The sequence below is a fragment of the Corvus moneduloides genome, chromosome 8 (genome assembly GCF_009650955.1).
Source record: "Corvus moneduloides isolate bCorMon1 chromosome 8, bCorMon1.pri, whole genome shotgun sequence".
In the NCBI taxonomy this organism is placed as follows: domain Eukaryota; kingdom Metazoa; phylum Chordata; class Aves; order Passeriformes; family Corvidae; genus Corvus; species Corvus moneduloides.
Genome location: NC_045483.1, coordinates 30840272 through 30856952, shown reverse-complemented (window position 1 = coordinate 30856952; position 16681 = coordinate 30840272). Strand labels below are relative to the sequence as shown.

General features: G+C 45.0%; 1 long non-coding RNA gene across 3 annotated transcripts in view; it reads left to right on the top strand.

The window, feature by feature from the left end:
- The window catches only part of LOC116447256, a 161919-nt gene that overhangs the window by 58156 nt on the left and 87082 nt on the right, over positions 1 to 16681 (top strand). The window contains exons 10-12 of one of the 3 annotated variants that reach the window (XR_004241536.1): positions 3430 to 3526; positions 4096 to 4132; positions 5371 to 7470. This is a non-coding gene — a long non-coding RNA (uncharacterized LOC116447256). Of the gene's footprint in view, positions 1 to 3429; positions 3527 to 4095; positions 4133 to 4929; positions 7471 to 16681 lie in introns of those variants that run through there. The other 2 variants (XR_004241535.1, XR_004241534.1) reach the window with 2 other exon arrangements.

Below are 16681 nucleotides of genomic sequence, written 5' to 3'. Positions count from 1 at the left end.
TCGGCTGTGCTCTTGTGCAGCCTTTGGCTGGGTGTTCAGAGACAGCCTCTATTCAGCGCTTGTGTGCACTGTTAAAGCTGTCTTCACTGCACCTCTTTTTCCAGCATGACATGGGAAAGTTCCTGGGTTGAATTCTCCTCAATCACAAAACTCATATGGGAAGCACTCAAGATTTAAGGCCTCTCAAACCCTTGTGAGTTCACAGCATTTAAAGATAAGAGCACAGTATTGCCAAGAAATGTGTCTTGTTGAGGCCCACAATTAACTTTATCAAAAGAAGGAATCTTATTTTTGCCTGCTGCAGATAGAGGTTGCATCTCAAAGCAGCCTAAAGTTAAAGATAGATATAGCATCTGGTTCAGATCACGATATGATGAAAGATTCAGGTTAATTAGTATTTATTCTTAGTTGATAGTTATTCCTTTTGGCTTGAGCTAACAAGCAGGAGTTGGAGTCCCACAAAGTTGCGTTGCCTGGGATGAGAGATGAGTAAGGGAGATGATCTCTGGGGTGAAAATGTATTTAGGGATAGGAATGTCAGTAAGAAAGACTGGCCATTGCCTTGGACTCTGATAGCCTGAAGGGAGGATGCTCTGAGGGATGACTTGGTGCCAGCAGCGAGGATTGGATGTAGCCATGGACTGAGGCATCCCAGGGGACCATGGACAGGGGGAGGTGTCCCAGTTCCCTGCTCGATCCAGTGCCCTCACACCTCCATGCCCACACAACCCCTGTCCGCCACCTCTTGCCCTAACTGGGTGTTTTTGGCCACAGGGAGCAGCTGTGGAGAAGGTGACTTCCCAGAGCCCCTCCAAGGCTTTCAATTTCCCTTTCTTGCCACTGTTTTTGTGCAGCACCACACGGGCTCTACCAGCAGAAACACCACAGTGTAAGTGCAGTTGTTCATCTTAGATAGAGTTGTTTTTTTCCTGAGGCCTCCTAACTGTTTATGCAGCCAGGAGGAGCCCACCAGCTGGAGAGCAGTTTTCCATGCTTTTTCAGTTCCCATTTTTATACTTTATTTTTTTTTTACCCCTGTTACTGTTCTTTTGGCATTGAGACATTTCTAGCAGGATCTCCTATGTATCCGGGCAGAGTTCCTCTTTTCCATTAACCTCATGGACTGTTTTGTTCTCTCAGGCGCTCACAGAGAAGGTAATTTCTGTGTTGGTAGGAATTCTCTGACTTCGCAGGTTCCAGTGGCCTGGGCAAGGGCAGTCCCACAGTGGGCAGGCACTGGGCCTCCTGCCCCACAGCCACAGGGCTCCACTTTCCCTCTCTCTCACATGACAGTCTGGGTCCCCCCAGGAGGCAAGGCTGTTAGTATAGAGGGCTGTGGGGAGGCCACTCCTGTCCTGAGGGGCTGAGGTGATGGCAGGAGGGCTGTGGGTGTCTCTGGGTATCTCTGGGCTGAGGTGATGGCGGGAGGGCTGTGGGTGTCTCTGGGCGTCTCTGGGCTGAGGTGATGGCAGAAGGGCTGTGGGTGTCTCTGGGTGTCTCTGGGCTGAGGCGATGGCGGGAGGGCTGTGGGTGTCTCTGGGTGTCTCTGGGCCGAGGCGATGGCGGGAGGGCTGTGGGTGTCTCTGGGTGTCTCTGGGCTGAGGCGATGGCGGGAGGGCTGTGGGTGTCTCTGGGTGTCTCTGGGCTGAGGCAATAGCGGGAGGGCTGTGGGTGTCTCTGGGCTGAGGTGATGGCGGGAGGGCTGTGGGTGTCTCTGGGTGTCTCTGGGCTAAGGTGATGGCGGGAGGGCTGTGGGTGTCTCTGGGTGTCTCTGGGCCGAGGCGATGGTGGGAGGGCTGTGGGTGTCTCTGGGTGTCTCTGGGCCGAGGCGATGGCGGGAGGGCTGTGGGTGTCTCTGGGTGTCTCTGGGCTGAGGTGATGGCGGGAGGGCTGTGGGTGTCTCTGGGTGTCTCTGGGCCGAGGCGATGGCGGGAGGGCTGTGGGTGTCTCTGGGTGTCTCTGGGCCGAGGCGATGGCGGGAGGGCTGTGGGTGTCTCTGGGTGTCTCTGGGCCGAGGCGATGGTGGGAGGGCTGTGGGTGTCTCTGGGTGTCTCTGGGCTGAGGTGATGGCGGGAGGGCTGTGGGTGTCTCTGGGTGTCTCTGGGCTGAGGTGATGGCGGGAGGGCTGTGGGTGTCTCTGGGTGTCTCTGGGCTGAGGTGATGGCGGGAGGGCTGTGGGTGTCTCTGGGTGTCTCTGGGCCGAGGCGATGGCGGGAGGGCTGTGGGTGTCTCTGGGTGTCTCTGGGCTGAGGCAATGGCGGGAGGGCTGTGGGTGTCTCTGGGCTGAGGCCATGGCAGGAGGGCTGTGGGTGTCTCTGGGCTGCAATCACAGCTTGGAGCATGGCGCAGGTGCAGTTGGGCAGCTTTTGCTCTGTGGACATGGCTGCACAGGCCAGCCAATGTATATTTGTGACTCTCCCCTGCCCTCCTTTTTGAAAGTGTTTGCTTTAAAGTCTCAACAAGACCTAAATTCAATTCCCTTAATGTGTTTTTGGCCATCTCCTATTCTCCAGCTCTGTGGAGGAGTTGGGGAGGTTCTGGCCCCTGCACCTGTGTCAGGCAGGCTGTGAGATGAGGCTGAACTTGCAATCCCCCTCCCCATGCTTCTCTTTGCAGGGGCCTCGCTGAGGAGCTGTAGGGTTGAACAGAGATAGAATAGCACAAACTGGGGTTTTGGATGCAAGAAGGAGGGGTAAAAGGACTCCCAAACTTGCACATAAGTAAAACAGGTCGTAATTCTGCCTTGGAAACACCGTGGTAGTCTCTGGAGAGATTCCTGAGCAGCAAGCTCCCGCTTTGGAGCACAGTGCTGGGCTTTGCAAACCCCTGGTCTCTTTATGCTTTGCAGCCTATAGCAGCCAAATAAGAGCCTCAGTTGACAAAGCTTGTTGCTTTTAGCACAGGAAAATTCTAAGCTTAAACCAAAACATGTATAATAAATGTTAAGAGCACCAATTCCACTGCTTATGCCATCATAAAGAAACTACTAAAAGAAAGAAAAGCAGGAAAATGGCTTAGTTGCTCACTTAATTGTGGAAGCTTTATTATGTCCTGCTGTGCTGATGATAAAGGCCTATTACCAAGGCTGAATCCCAATTAGATCAGGTATGTTCTATGTCATTATAGTCTCAAGCATCAGCTGTTTCAATAGTGCAACAAACTATTTGGGATAAGAGCCCAGTTGAGGGTTTGCCCATGTAGAGGCATAGACTCTGTTGATTTGGCCACCACTTTTTGTCAGCAAGGCACAGTTACGTGGCTCTTGTGTATGCAAAGGTGTGGACAGATGGCTTGGAGATTATTAAACTGGGTGAAAACTGGCTCTGTTTCCCCTTTTCCTGCTTCCTTCTCCTGGTCATTAGTCAAATGACTGAAATGTGTTTTAAATAAATACCTACAAACCACCTGTGTCTTTCATTTGCTTCCTAGAAAGAAGAGAACAACACTCCTACTTGTTACTTCTGTGATGAAAATGGCAGGACAGCTATAGATCTGCAGCAAACTCCAAGCTGTGTGGCAGCTACAGGTAAGCTCAGAAATTAAGCTGTTACTGTGAAAAGCACAAAGCTTGGAAGCAATTTATTCCTAGTGTTGTTTGCTGCTCATGTTGACTACTGGAAAGTAAATTCAGTTTAATGCTGTGCTCAGACACAGTCTTTTCCATAAACTAAGTGTTCTGCAGGTTCACTGAATAGAATGGAGTCTGTGTTTTGGAAGTATGAGGAGGCTGGATGAGCAGGTGTGGGAGGTGGAGTTAAGAGGCTCTGCCACCCTGGAAAGCATTGGAGCTGGGTTACACTTATGAGATGCTAGGCTTGAAAGAAGTTCTCAGTGTGCCTTGCCTTTCCTTTGCAGCAGATGGGACTTGAAGTCTAAGGCCTTGGATTATTAATTCCTGCTCTTTGTTGTTCCAAAGAAATGGTGGTCCTCCTGTAGCCTTTGCAGTGAGTCTGAGAGAGCACAGACCTGTTCTAGGCCCAAATATGGACATAGTTGTTGAGTATTAATGTCTAATTATTAAAGCTGGTTTTCAGAATGAGCTTTTCTTTTAATATGAAATATATATTTATGTGCTTTTCTGAACTGTTGTCTCAGGCTTTGCACAGATTCCAGAAGACTGTATTGAATGTTGGTAAGTACATACTAAAGAGGATGTGGTTAAGTTCATATTTTGAAATAGCTTTTTCACCACAAGGATTAGTATCTACTGCCTTCCTTTTAATTTATGCCTTTTATTTTTAGTATCAACTTCTGACAGTGTCTGTGGAATATATTTGTAAATATATTTGCCAAAGCTATATATTGGATGATTCCTCTGTTTCTAGCATATCTGAAATGACCACATACAGAATGTAATTAAAAATTAGCATGATACACGACTTGCATGCTCCTATCAGCTTTTAAGCATCATACTAGGAAATACTTTTTTCAGTTTTATTATGTCTTTTATTTAAATTATTAATAAATTACTAATTAGTAATTTATTTAAATTATTATTTTAATTGACATGAGGAAAATAAGCATATGTACTAAAGGGGACTGGCTAAAACTATTTGTTTTTGTTAGAATATTATGAAAGATTTTCACACTAGCAGCCATTACAAAACTCAACCAATCCAATAGCATGGGGACGCCTGTGGTTTTCAAGTAGTTGGGGTGTGTGGAAAGGAAAAGATTATAGAAGAGGCTTGCGGGAAATAAATGAGGAGTGGAAAAGAGGTTGATTTTTCTGTATGGTGTATTGACTGGTTGACAATGTAGACCATATATATTTCTCTGTCCTCCTGTGACTGGTTAGGATTAAGCTAAAGATATCTTGGAAAAGAAGGAAGATGTCTTAGATTCCCAAACATGATGAGTTTCCTGCTGGTGATTATCATATACCTCCCTTTGTAGAGTGCTAAGTCTTTGATTTAATTTCCTCTACAGAGAAATGGAACATGACTGAAGCAGAGATTTACGCTATGGCCGCTTTCAGGAGGTCCATGAGCTTTCATCAATGCCCTACACAAACACAACACAAATGCTAACGTGTTTCTTGAGATAATGCTTCACCAGTGTAATGTTAATTTCTGAACTTGTATCATTACTGAAAACACTTGGAAAAAAAATCTTTTTCTGTAAGTTTTCTGCTGATGATTTTAGCTGAATCTGCTTTACCATACAAACTCGTTCTTATTACACACTCTGTGGAAGTAAAGCACTCCGTAATAACAAAAAAATAGCAGGACACAAGGGGATATCATACTGTCCTTTCCTTCTTCCTTTCATTTGATCTTTCTGCCATCTTGGTAGGAGGTCTCCTTTTTATGTGTATTTCTTAGTACTTAGGAACTGAACGTAACTTCTGTCTGTTTATGGGTTTTGCAGCTTTTGGAAGATGACACTTTCCTGCTGCACTGAATCCTTTGCTATTCTGCGTGAATGGTGTACAGAGTGTTGGAGTGTATATATTATTTTTCACCAGAAATAAGTTCTATTTCATGGAAGTGGAGAATTACAGAGAAAATTTGCTGACTACTAGTGCAACTTAGGCAGATGTGTAACAGGACAGTACCACGATTATGTGCTTTGAAATATTTAATTTTCTCTCTATAACCCTCTTCTTAACTCTGCTAAAATTCAGCCTGTCAGTGTTGGTACTCTGTCTTGTTGTTAGCCCTTCCAAGTGTGTTTGGTAAACTGCTGAGCTGAATGCATTTAGGAGGGTGGACACAATGCTGGTGTCATTGCAGTCTGTGATAGAATGAAAATTGCTTTTGGAGCAGAATGCTCAGTGTTTCTATGGAGGCCCCTGTGGAATCAGGAGTGGGCAGATGCTCTAGTGGGCATGTACCCTACATCATGCTTTAGGGATGCTCACATAGATGAGGCTGCCATAGTGTGAGGGTTACTGCTACAGGCAGCAGTCCCCTCCAGTGCTGTGAGCCCTGCTTTGTTTGGAAAGAGGTAGAAGAGAGGAGATGGAGATGCAGAATCTGCCATTCACTCCCAGGCTTTCCTGTCTTCAAGGAGCCATCAGAGCATCATACACATTACTTTCAGGTATTGCCAGTACACCAACCTTAGAGAGGGTGGGTGTCTCATTTGAAACACACCACTTTCTCTTTTCAAAGATCTTTCTCCAAGACTTGTGAACTCTATGCTTCTGTCCTCACCAAGGAACTGCAGAAATACCCAACTGTGCAACCCCCTTTTCCTCTCCATATTCTTGGGAGAATGATGGACAAGAAATTCCAATAAAGCTGCTCTTGTGCTTAGGAAGTCAGGCTGTAGCTGTCCGGATGTATCTGTGAGACCAAAGTGCTAAATGAAGAGTCACACTCCTGGGACTTCTGTTTCTCCCTGTTAACCTTTCAGCCTGGTAAACTTATACTTGGAAGAGCCCTGCTTTTTCACTGGGAGACTGTGGTGTGCAGAATGGAAACTTTTAAATGTTAGAATAGTCATTCCACAGACTTTCACTGAGCTATGAATCGTTTCCCTAAGTCAAGAGGCTTCTCCCAATTCTTCTCTCTCTCCCCCAGCACAACAGAACTATTTGCTTCAGTAAATCCCTTGACTGCATTGTCTGTTGTGTGGCCCCTACTGCACCACACCCAAACTGTTCAAGATCTTACATGAATATTCTTCATGCTGCTTACAACAGTTAGAGAAGTGATACTTACGGAGAAAATATTAAAGCAACTGAGGCTTATAGAGCACACTGAAGGAGCATTGCCAGCGCTGTCCTGGACCCCTAGATGGGATGTCCTAGAAGCTGCAGCTGCTTTCCCATCTTACCTTAACTCTCTGAACAAGGGTGGAGAGGAAGCAAGAAGAGAGAGACATTTCCACAGCGATTGCAACATGTAGTGATAGGCAAATTCCCTCTCCCTGCCCTGTGACAAGCATGGTGTAGGTCATAAAGTGCTGCAATCCTTATCGGGGCTTTTCAGGCCGTTTTTAAAAATAATTTCATCTTTGCTGTCACGTCTTCCTCCCTCGCTGAACAGGGACTGACTAATTAGCAGTGGTTCAGTGGCAGATGCTATTGTGAAAAGGGTTTGATGGTGATCTAACTGGAAATAAAATTGTCTTAAAGGTCCAGGCAGACATTTTCTAACTTCTCTGTGATACAGGCTCTGTTGGCTGGTGCATGAAACCAGCCCACACGGTCATGAAGGATGAACCCTTTTGCATGCAAATGGCTGGTCCTCTTCCAAGATGATACCTGTGGCCTGCTAGTTGCATCCTGCACTACTCCTCACTGGTGTATTAAAAGCAACAATGGTCTTGACTGATCTACCTACTCACACTTTCTACCAGGAGAATAAAATGCCAGAGTTGATGGTAGTTAGTTACCTGTGTCACTCCTCTAAACACAGTTAGAAGCAATGAACATTGGTTGTTTTCTTCTCAGTCTGAAATCACATTAACATTAGTCATGTAAAAAGCTATACTGTTTTGAAATAAATATTTATCAACATATCCTATTGTGGTTTATTTTTAGTCTGCTGATATGTTTGACTACTATCTCATATGACCATGACATTTGTAAACAGAGCAGGGAGGGTGTGTCACTGCCCTTTAGGTTGGTATTTTTGTGGTAATTGTTATCAGATCATGATATTCACATATCAAACCCTAAACTCTAATTTTAACAATGCAGACAGGAGAGCTATAGCTTGAGTTCTTGTGGTTATCTGCTCTTCCAGCTGTTTTTAGTTTGTTTTGCAGAGGAATGATTCAAGTGTGTAAATGTAGAGGAGTAATGCCATTTGAGGTGCCTGAACTTTAGCTATTGCTATAGAGGAGCAGTGGCCTCCCAAGTGCCCTGTGCCATGGTCTTAGCCCAGTGAAGGTTTTGTAGATGCCCAAAAGTGGCTAAATTGTGTTGGACAACTTGTGAGGCAACTGTCCCTCACCCTAGGTTTCTGCCAGCTGTTTCCCGTGGGTGTCACCAGGGAGATACCTTCAGCACCCAGCCATCTGCTGACACCTTGTGAGGAGATCCTCATGCCTCCCACTGAGCAGGCACAGGCTCAATCCTCTCAGCTACTCCCCAGCTACTGCATCACTCTCTGCAAGCTTGGTGATTTGGGCGTTCCACAGAGAATGATGTACATAGGGGGTTTTTTTTCTCCCTGTGATACTATTTGGGAAAGCTTCCTCACATGTATGAGAAAATACAGCGGTCTTGCCAGCAGAAGTAGGGAAAAGCCTAAAAGTGTTAGGTTAAAACTGCCATGCTTTAATGTGTAATGAATTTGGCTTTTTATGCATAACTGAAATGTATCTGTATTAAGTCAGCTGTACCCATTGGTTGGAGGCCCCTAGAGCTATCCTGCAGAAGATCAGTGAGCAGTCTGGAGGTGCATGGGCTGCAGCAGTGGTGGGCTGTGGCAGGCCACTGTGAGACCTAAGAAAGCAGCTTGGCCTCTTGCATCCCTCTTTGTTTCTGATAATAAACTGTAGAAAGAGATTTACTGTGGTACTTTGTTGTACTGAACTGGTTTTCTCCATAGTAACTTCTGCAGCTGTCACAGGAGCAGAACAAGCTTTGAGACTGGGGGATGTGTCCTCCTCTATCCGAGGTGATGTTCAGGAGTTAGGCTGGAAGATTTCATACATCAGACAAGAGGCTGAGGCCACCAGTGGGGACATTTGTGCAGTCATCTCACAGCACTGGACATAATGTGAAATTCTGTCAGGCCTCTCTGAAGGACACAGGTCTGGCAGTGCAGCATGGACATCTCATCTTAGGTACTTCTCACCAGTTGTACCCTCTCAGGAGAGGGACAAGATCTGCCTTGGTGAAGCATGTCCTATGTATGGGACTGCTGCCTTCTGTTTGTGCCACTGCTCACATATGCTACTGCTGGAACATCCTTCCAGGCTGCAGAGGGATGTAAAACTGCAGGCCTGCTCCATGCATGGCCAGGCTGCCCAGGAAACAAGTTTAACTGACCATGGGTGGTGTTTTTAAAATAAATCAAGGGATCTGTCCCCACTCATCTCTATTTTCATCCTGCCACAGATTGCCGAACACCTTCTCAGCTTGTGTGAGCACCCAGATGTGTCATCCAGACTGTGCTGTGTCAGAGCAAGTGCTTTCTGTACTTTTTCTAGCCTGGCTGATTTTGGCAAAAATCTGCACATCCACTGGTGCAGGGAGGTTTAAGTTCCTAAATCCCTTTATCTGCTTCAAAAAAAATCATAAGCTGCAGAAACAGAGAACCCAGTAGATGCAACTGCCAGTTATGGAGTTGAGAATGAATGAAAAAAACCCAAAGAAATGTCAATCATTGAGACAGTCAATCAGTTTGTTGCCTAGGAGAGGAGGATTTTTGGGATGCCAGAGATCCTGCTGCATTAAGGATATGCAATGATAGACCAGCACAAGGCAAAAGAGAGCTAGAGGTCCTCGACACTGTGCTGTATTGATGGTTTGGTTCAGACCTCAGCCGGGGTGAGTGGGTGGTGTCTGTCATCTTTGCTTGACAAACTCCTGGTCACCAAACAAGAGAGTGATTGTTGAAACCCTTCAAAATATTTTACAGGGCATGCATTTGCCCATATTTATTGTAATTTTTAAAAGCAGGAGTGCTTAGGTAGTCTCTATTATTTCAGGAGGGAGTTCCTCTAATGTTCCAGCCCATGTGAGATCGGGGAGCTGCTTGGAGGTGCCTGTGCCAGCAGGGAGATGGGTGCTTGGCACACAGCCCAAATTTTCTTGGTTTATAGGGCATCCTGACCGGCCCTCCTGCAGTTCCAGCCAAGCTGAGAATGGCAGGAAAAGCCACACTTTACTCCCTGAGGAACGGAAACTTTAAAATTCATAATGTCTGTGCCATTCTTCAGCTCTGCTTAGCTAAAGATAAATGCTAATTGCCAAAACCTTTCTCAATATGAATGGGCATACATCAACTCCTGAAAAATGCACTTGCTGATTTAGTTAAAAAATAAACAAATCAATTCTTGGGCTTTTGAGCGTTTAAGTAAGTTCCTTAAGTAAGCAATAGATTTTTCAGAAGAAAAAAACTTACTAGGAGGCAATCCAGTGGGTCCTATTAGGAATAGTAGGAGCACTAGGACATGCAGATTCAAATCTTAGTTTTGACAGCATTTCCCGATATATTACTAGAAAAAACCAGCTAAATAGTTTGTTAGACCTGAATTATCTTTCCGTGTGTTCACAGTACACTTTTCCGATAAACCCAAAATGACAACAGGTTTGTTAAAGCAGGAATAAAATCCACCTTGCTGATGGGGTAATGCGATAACTAACTAGATAGAATGTTTTTGTAGTGGTTTTGTACCAGTGAAAGGGCAGGTGCTGTGAGTTCACTGGTTGCCTGAAATCACAGAGGAGAATAGCATGTCTTAAAAAAAGCAATTGCTGAAATGACCCTGTGGTGCATCTGCATTGATTGAGTGAAAGGATGATGCTGTCTTCATATTCTTAATATTTATATTATCTGTCCTCAGTGAACTGAGAGGGCTCATGGAGAGGCACTGCCTGATAAGCACTCCTGCTGTACAGTGAGATTTTGGTTGATGGAGAGGAGGTCCACTCTACCAGGATTAACTGGATACTGGAAGAAAAGAATAGGGAAGGTCCCAAAAAGAGGCACTACTTTTCAAATAATCAAACAAAAAGTCACCAAAGGGTTTTGTTCAGTTTGAGGCAGCCATAGCATTTGTTTCACGGAAACCTCTGCAGTTGATCAAGACAGGCGATGACTAAGATTGTGCTCTGTTCATGAAAGCACCTTCTTCCAGAGACCACTGCCTGCTCCTGATCTGCTGCTAATTAGTCTCCACCCTGTGATACTGAGTCATTATATTCTTTGCCCTTTTCCATAGCTGGTTTTGGTGTGGAAATTGAGACAAATATTGCTCCCCTGCTGGAAATCATCGTCATGTCATCAAATTTATCAGTACCTGTAAGCCCAAACAAAAAAGGAATAGATTTTCTTTTTGGCCAGTGATCTCTGACAGGAATGTTTTGAAGTTCAGACAAGTTATGTGTTATGGTGATTCACCATAGATAGAATCTGGCTAGTTTCTGTAATGTCACAAATTCTTTTATTTGTTAAAACATCAAAGCTATTAATCAGCCTTTAAAGCTACTGTCAGGAAAAGATGGAGGGATTCCACACTCAAGGCCCTTCAGTGCTTCTCTCAGCAGCAGGTGCTTGTGTTTGTGCTTTCCTGTAGCCTACCATGAGGTGTATTGCCTTCAGCCATGACTTCCCAATTTATAAGAAGATTGTGCAGGAAGTTGCCCTGCAACTTTCTTGCATCCTCTTGTTCCATGTATCACTGGATAGAACTCCTCCTGCCTCATAAGTCAAGTTCTGTTTTGGTCTGTTTTCTTGGTGGAGGAAGAATGGGACAAGTTTCCAGGATCACCAGTGTCTTTCCCTGGTATGACTGACTTCCTTGATTTGCTACCACTGGGCTATTCTTGACAATTCTTCTTGTTTCTCTGCTGAACTATGCTCAGCCGGGTCTGGTTCAGACATGGTACAGTGACTCAGATGGGCTGGAGAGAGACCCTCAGGACTTATGGAAGCAATTAGCTTTAGATGACTGAGTTGGAAAGTTGCTTAGTGGGTTGCATAGTAGGTTTCTGTAGCAGATGCACAAGCATCCCATTATGCCTTAACCTCTGAAGTGGGACAAGAGCTCCTGGCTGTGTTCACTGTGACGGGCAGCTGCAAAGCTGTGGTGGGTATGCCTAGGCAACAGAAGCAATACTGGGTCATTAAAAACTTTAATTAACAAGTAACACAGATAACAGTTTCCCAAGAATCCATGTCCCGTACTGTTTGCTCCTTCCCCAGTTTTCTCTGAATCCTGTGTCTGCTGTTTTTCTTCTTCAGCACTTTGGGGCTAGGTAGCATCTTACCTTTACAGATGGGCTTGTCATTTGAAAAATGTAATTTGCCTGGATGGCATGCATGTACCTTTGTTTTGGCAGCTGGGAATCCCACGATGCCATACCTCTTCAACTCTTGGTGGGGAATCAAAAACACCTTAACATGTCTGGGCAGTGCAAGGAGTGTAAGGGTGCTTTCCTAGAGGGCTGGGAGGAGTCTGCTGAGCCCTCTGCACAATAGCAAATTCCAGTTTTTTTCTTTGTTGTATTTCTGTGGGAATTAGGATGGCTATGCCATTCTGGTAGAAGCAATTCCACCCTGTACATGTGGTGGACTATGTCTAAAAATGCCACATAAATGTCCACAACTGCCCGTGACTAATTTGATGAAAGGATAAGAAGATCATGGTAAAATGATTTCTCTGTGGCACAGCAATTTTAAGAGTTGGAGTAGACCGAGCATCAAGTAGCACGCCAAAGACTGGTGGCTTTTTCTACTTTCTCCACATCCTTTTCTTAATAAGCATCTGTTGCAGTGAAATCAAAGATGCAGGAAGAAGAGAAGAAACTTCGGCACTTGTGTGAAATGATAAAATAAAGGCAGCTTTTTTCAAAGATGCTTCATGAAATGGTTCTATGGTAACACCAAGAGTTACAAAAGGGGCAAATCTTCACCACTAAATATTTGTTCCTTTTACAGTGAGCCTTGACAAAACTCAATTCTTCTCTGACCTTACAGAACTTAATTTACAGTATCAGTAGTTTCCTGCCATGACTCAGTGGCTGGAACAGTAATATCTGACTGTCGTTTTTTTCCTCTCTATTTCCAGATCTCTTTTGAAGCTTCTCAGAGTGGGCGGGGAGAGACGAGTGACAGATATAGCCTTGGTTTTTGCCCTTCCTTTTGCACCCCCCTTCTTTTTTTTATTTTTTTTCCTAAACAACCTTCTCCTGCATCTTCTGTTCCTTTCAGTCCTCTTATCCATTGGGTTTCCTTTTCATACATGTCCTGGACCAAATCTTACTTTCCTTTTCATTCCTTCTGGTAGTGTCTATGCCTGCTGATAATGCCTGGGAAATACTGAGATCATTCCCCTGCTGTTTTTTCCCCCTCAGTGGTAATTTTCTACTCCAGATCAAACCTCTTAATATCCTCCCTTCCTCTGCAGTTATCTTGCTGAGCCTGCACTGCTATAAGAAACTCTGCTACCAGCAGAGATTGATTGAGTTTTGTATAGTCTGGGCTGGATACAGTCTATGAATAAGGTTGGAATAAAAGTTGGCCAGAAGATTGGATGCAACCTGGCCTTTGTCTTTGGGTCCTCCACAGCTGGGATAATGAGTGATAATGGAGTAAGACAATGGCAAGCCCCACTTGCCTAGAAATGGTCTGAATTCTGCCCCCTAGCCTTGCTATCACAAGATTCTCCTGCCGCAAGGCTAAGAAGCAGTAGCTGATGTTTACTCCTGTCAATTGTCAGCAAGTCCTGAGATCTTCCCTGGAGCTTAGAGTGAAATCCTCCTGCTGCTGCAGCCTCCAGTCCAGCGATGGCTGGCCGAGCAGGAAGCTCTGGCTCGGGGTTGGGGCAGCTGGGAACAAGGAGGGTGTTTCGTCATGCCAAAGGGACAGGACTTGGGACTTCAGTAGGGACTCCCTACTGAAGGAGTAAAATCTATGTGTAGTCTTGACTGTGCCTTCTGACCCTATGTAGCCTTTTGGCCTGGACAACAGAGCAAAATTACCTACTTGTCAAAGTTAAGAAAAATACTCCAGAGTCCTGAGGTACTAACATCTACTTAACTCCCGGATTTTCCAATACTGTGTCGTACTGACTCTTTATCTTCTCTTCAGGAGAACTCTAATCCTACACCTCTGAATAGCACCCTGGGAACTTCCACATTTAAGAAGTCTGAATTTGCAAGTGATGGTCCTGAGCCAAACTTCTAGATTGGCAAAATTATTTAATAATTTCAGTTGTGTAGTCTCTTTTCTGCTGAACTTAACTCTTGTGTAGGATATGGATTAGGAGCCCATCTTTACTGGAAAATTTAGCTTGCTTCTGAAGCCTTGCAGTAATAATCATGGCTCTGCTGCATGCATTCAGGAGGTGTGAGTCTGAGAGACTGACAACAGATAGAGCCCAAAATTAAGTGAAAAGTATTTTAGTCTACTCAAGACTACCTTCAGCTTTGTATGATCCTTTCAATTTCTGTCTAAGCACAGCAGGCCCGCAGGCTGGGAAATTATCTGTGCTCAGAGGAAGCTGCTGGTATGTGGAGTTGGCTGTTATTTCTCTGAGGTGACGTCTTCAGGGCATGTGAAGCTCAGGAACAATTTCAGATGCACAGCTTGTCTGTTACTTGGTGCAGAAACCCCAAGTACTACCCTGGTAGATGAGATGTACAGCTGAAGCTAAACTGGAGCTCAGGGTGTTTGAATCTCCTGATAGCTGTCAAGCTGACCATGCTCTTGCAGCCTCTGTTTCTGAGATCCCTCATGCTCATGTAGGCAATGAGTTAGAAATGTGTGTCAAACCAAAAATGTGAGGGGAAAATCCACTGACACAGTCCTCTACTTTTCCAGTGGGACATAGAAAATTTGGTAAAGTTCATGGTTCTCCTCAAGAAAACTCTTGCATTATGCCTAATCTGGAATCAGCCTAGGTCTTTTATGTCTTGGTCTGGAGAAATGGGAGATGAGTGGAACTGCAGGTGCTGAGGTTCACCTTGGGGAACATTCAATGTCATTCCATAACTTTTGTCCTAGATGTTCTGTTTTGGGGACAGAAGCTATAAATAACCTTGATTTTCTTGAAATGGAGTTGTAAAACTGACCCTGCTCTGGACATCATATCAGCAATATATTTCAGGCCAAAATGACTTTCTTGTCATCACAATGTTTTGTTTAGGCTGTGATCTGAGGATGTTTGTGGGAAAAGTGTAGAAAGAATTATTACAGGGTACTGAAATTGGCCCTCAGGTCAGCTGTGCAGTATTTACCAATATGAGGTGTATTCTTGCCTTTGCAACCTACATTCAGGAGACCGCCTAATGGCAAAATAGACAGGAGAGCAGAGCAAACTGCTTTTCATGTGGAAAGACTAAGAACAAGTCATATCTGTGCACAGGGACCAGACTTCTCTTTAGCTTGCAGGACTCCATTCAATTGTTTTTTAGCTGTGCTCAAGGGAAGTCTAGAATAATTACTTGGGTGAGGAATGATTTTCAGGGCTATGAAATATAAACTAGTTGAATTTGAAACTATGAAATATGAACTAGTTGAATTTATTTCAAAATGAAGAGGCCAACCCAATAGAAAAGGTGAATCTTTCATAAAATCTGCAATGGGGCTTGGAAATCTCTACTTCTGTGGAGCCTTCCTTCTCTCCATATGAACGTTCACATTGCTGTTTGGGATCCGATGTCCCTAAGCTGTGGTGGCTGTTGGAGCTGCCTTCCCTAATTCCTGAAGGGAGAGGCTGTGGCCAGCCAGCAGCTCTCCTCTAGGAGTGTGTGTTAGGCAAAAGAATTGTTTGAAGCTGTTTTCAGTGTCTCTAGACTAGATGTAAACACACGGTGAACGACTGTGCTTTGAAAATTGTTTTTTTGCTTTCTTGTCCTACACATCTTCAGTGGTTTTTTTTCTTTTCCTTTTTTACAATATGTGCAATTTCCTATGAAAATTCAGCCCTTCAAACCCCTGAAAGGTGCTTGTGTATATAATTAAAAAAAAAAAAGAAAAAAGTCAAGGCGCTTCTCCGACTTCCTCTTTCCCATGACTAGGATTTCCAGAGGGCTCTCACCCGGAGCGGTGAGCGCACCTGCCCGGCCCCGGGCACCTTTCAGGCGGGCATCTTTCTCTGGAGCGCCGGCCCCGCCGCTGCCTGGGGCTCCAGCGCCCTCTCTCGGCCCCGCGGCCGGAGCTGCGTGCGGGAGCGGGGCCCGCCCGCGGCCGGGGGAGCCGGCGGCAGCTCCAGCCCGGCCTCGGCGGCCTCGGCAGCCCCGGCAGCCCGGCGGCCGTGCCCCCTCCGGAGCAACGCCCATCCTTCCCGGCTTGCGCCTCTCCTCACCTGGATGCAAAGTTCATGCTCTTTTCAGCTGGAGAAGGATCAGGATAGTAATGTTCAAAGGATGTCGTTTTGTTTCCTGCTTGTACACACAGTAGCTCTGCCTGAGACGGTTCCTTACTTTTGGATCTGTAAGTTTTGAGGGATCAGGTATGCTAGAAGGAATAGAAACCTTCTGAAAGTTTAGGTCGTGGTTAAGTTGCTCTGGACAACAGAGAGGGGCTCCTACTGGGAAGCTAGTAGCAGAATTTCCCTTGCAAGCCCTTTGTTTGATAGCTCCTTCTTTCCAGTTACTTCCTCAAAACCAGGTCCTGTCAGCAGAGGTCTTTCCTTCTAATAAGGAAACAATTTATCAACACCCTGAAGCCTCTCAAATCTCTATACAGATAGACCAGTCAAGGGAGTGTCCTAGAGAGCTCTTGGAAGACATCAGATACTGAAAGTGAGCATATCAGGTCTGGCTGATAAATAATAGCCAATTTAGTGATCTAAGTTCTCTGCTGCAAAGCACTCTTCTGCCTAGCTTGAAATTTTGGGTTTGCTTACATTTTTAAGTAGTGTGAGGTTGGTAGTATCATGCTGATTTCAGAAAATCTTTTCCTTGTATTACTGTCTCCACATTTACTTCTCATGTTGAATAAAATTATTTGCCTTTGAAATCTTTTATGTTCCTGAAGGTTATGAGAAAGTTAAATTGAGTCCTATCATTTCAGAGCAGTATTTTGTGATCAGGAAAGTGACAGGCCTG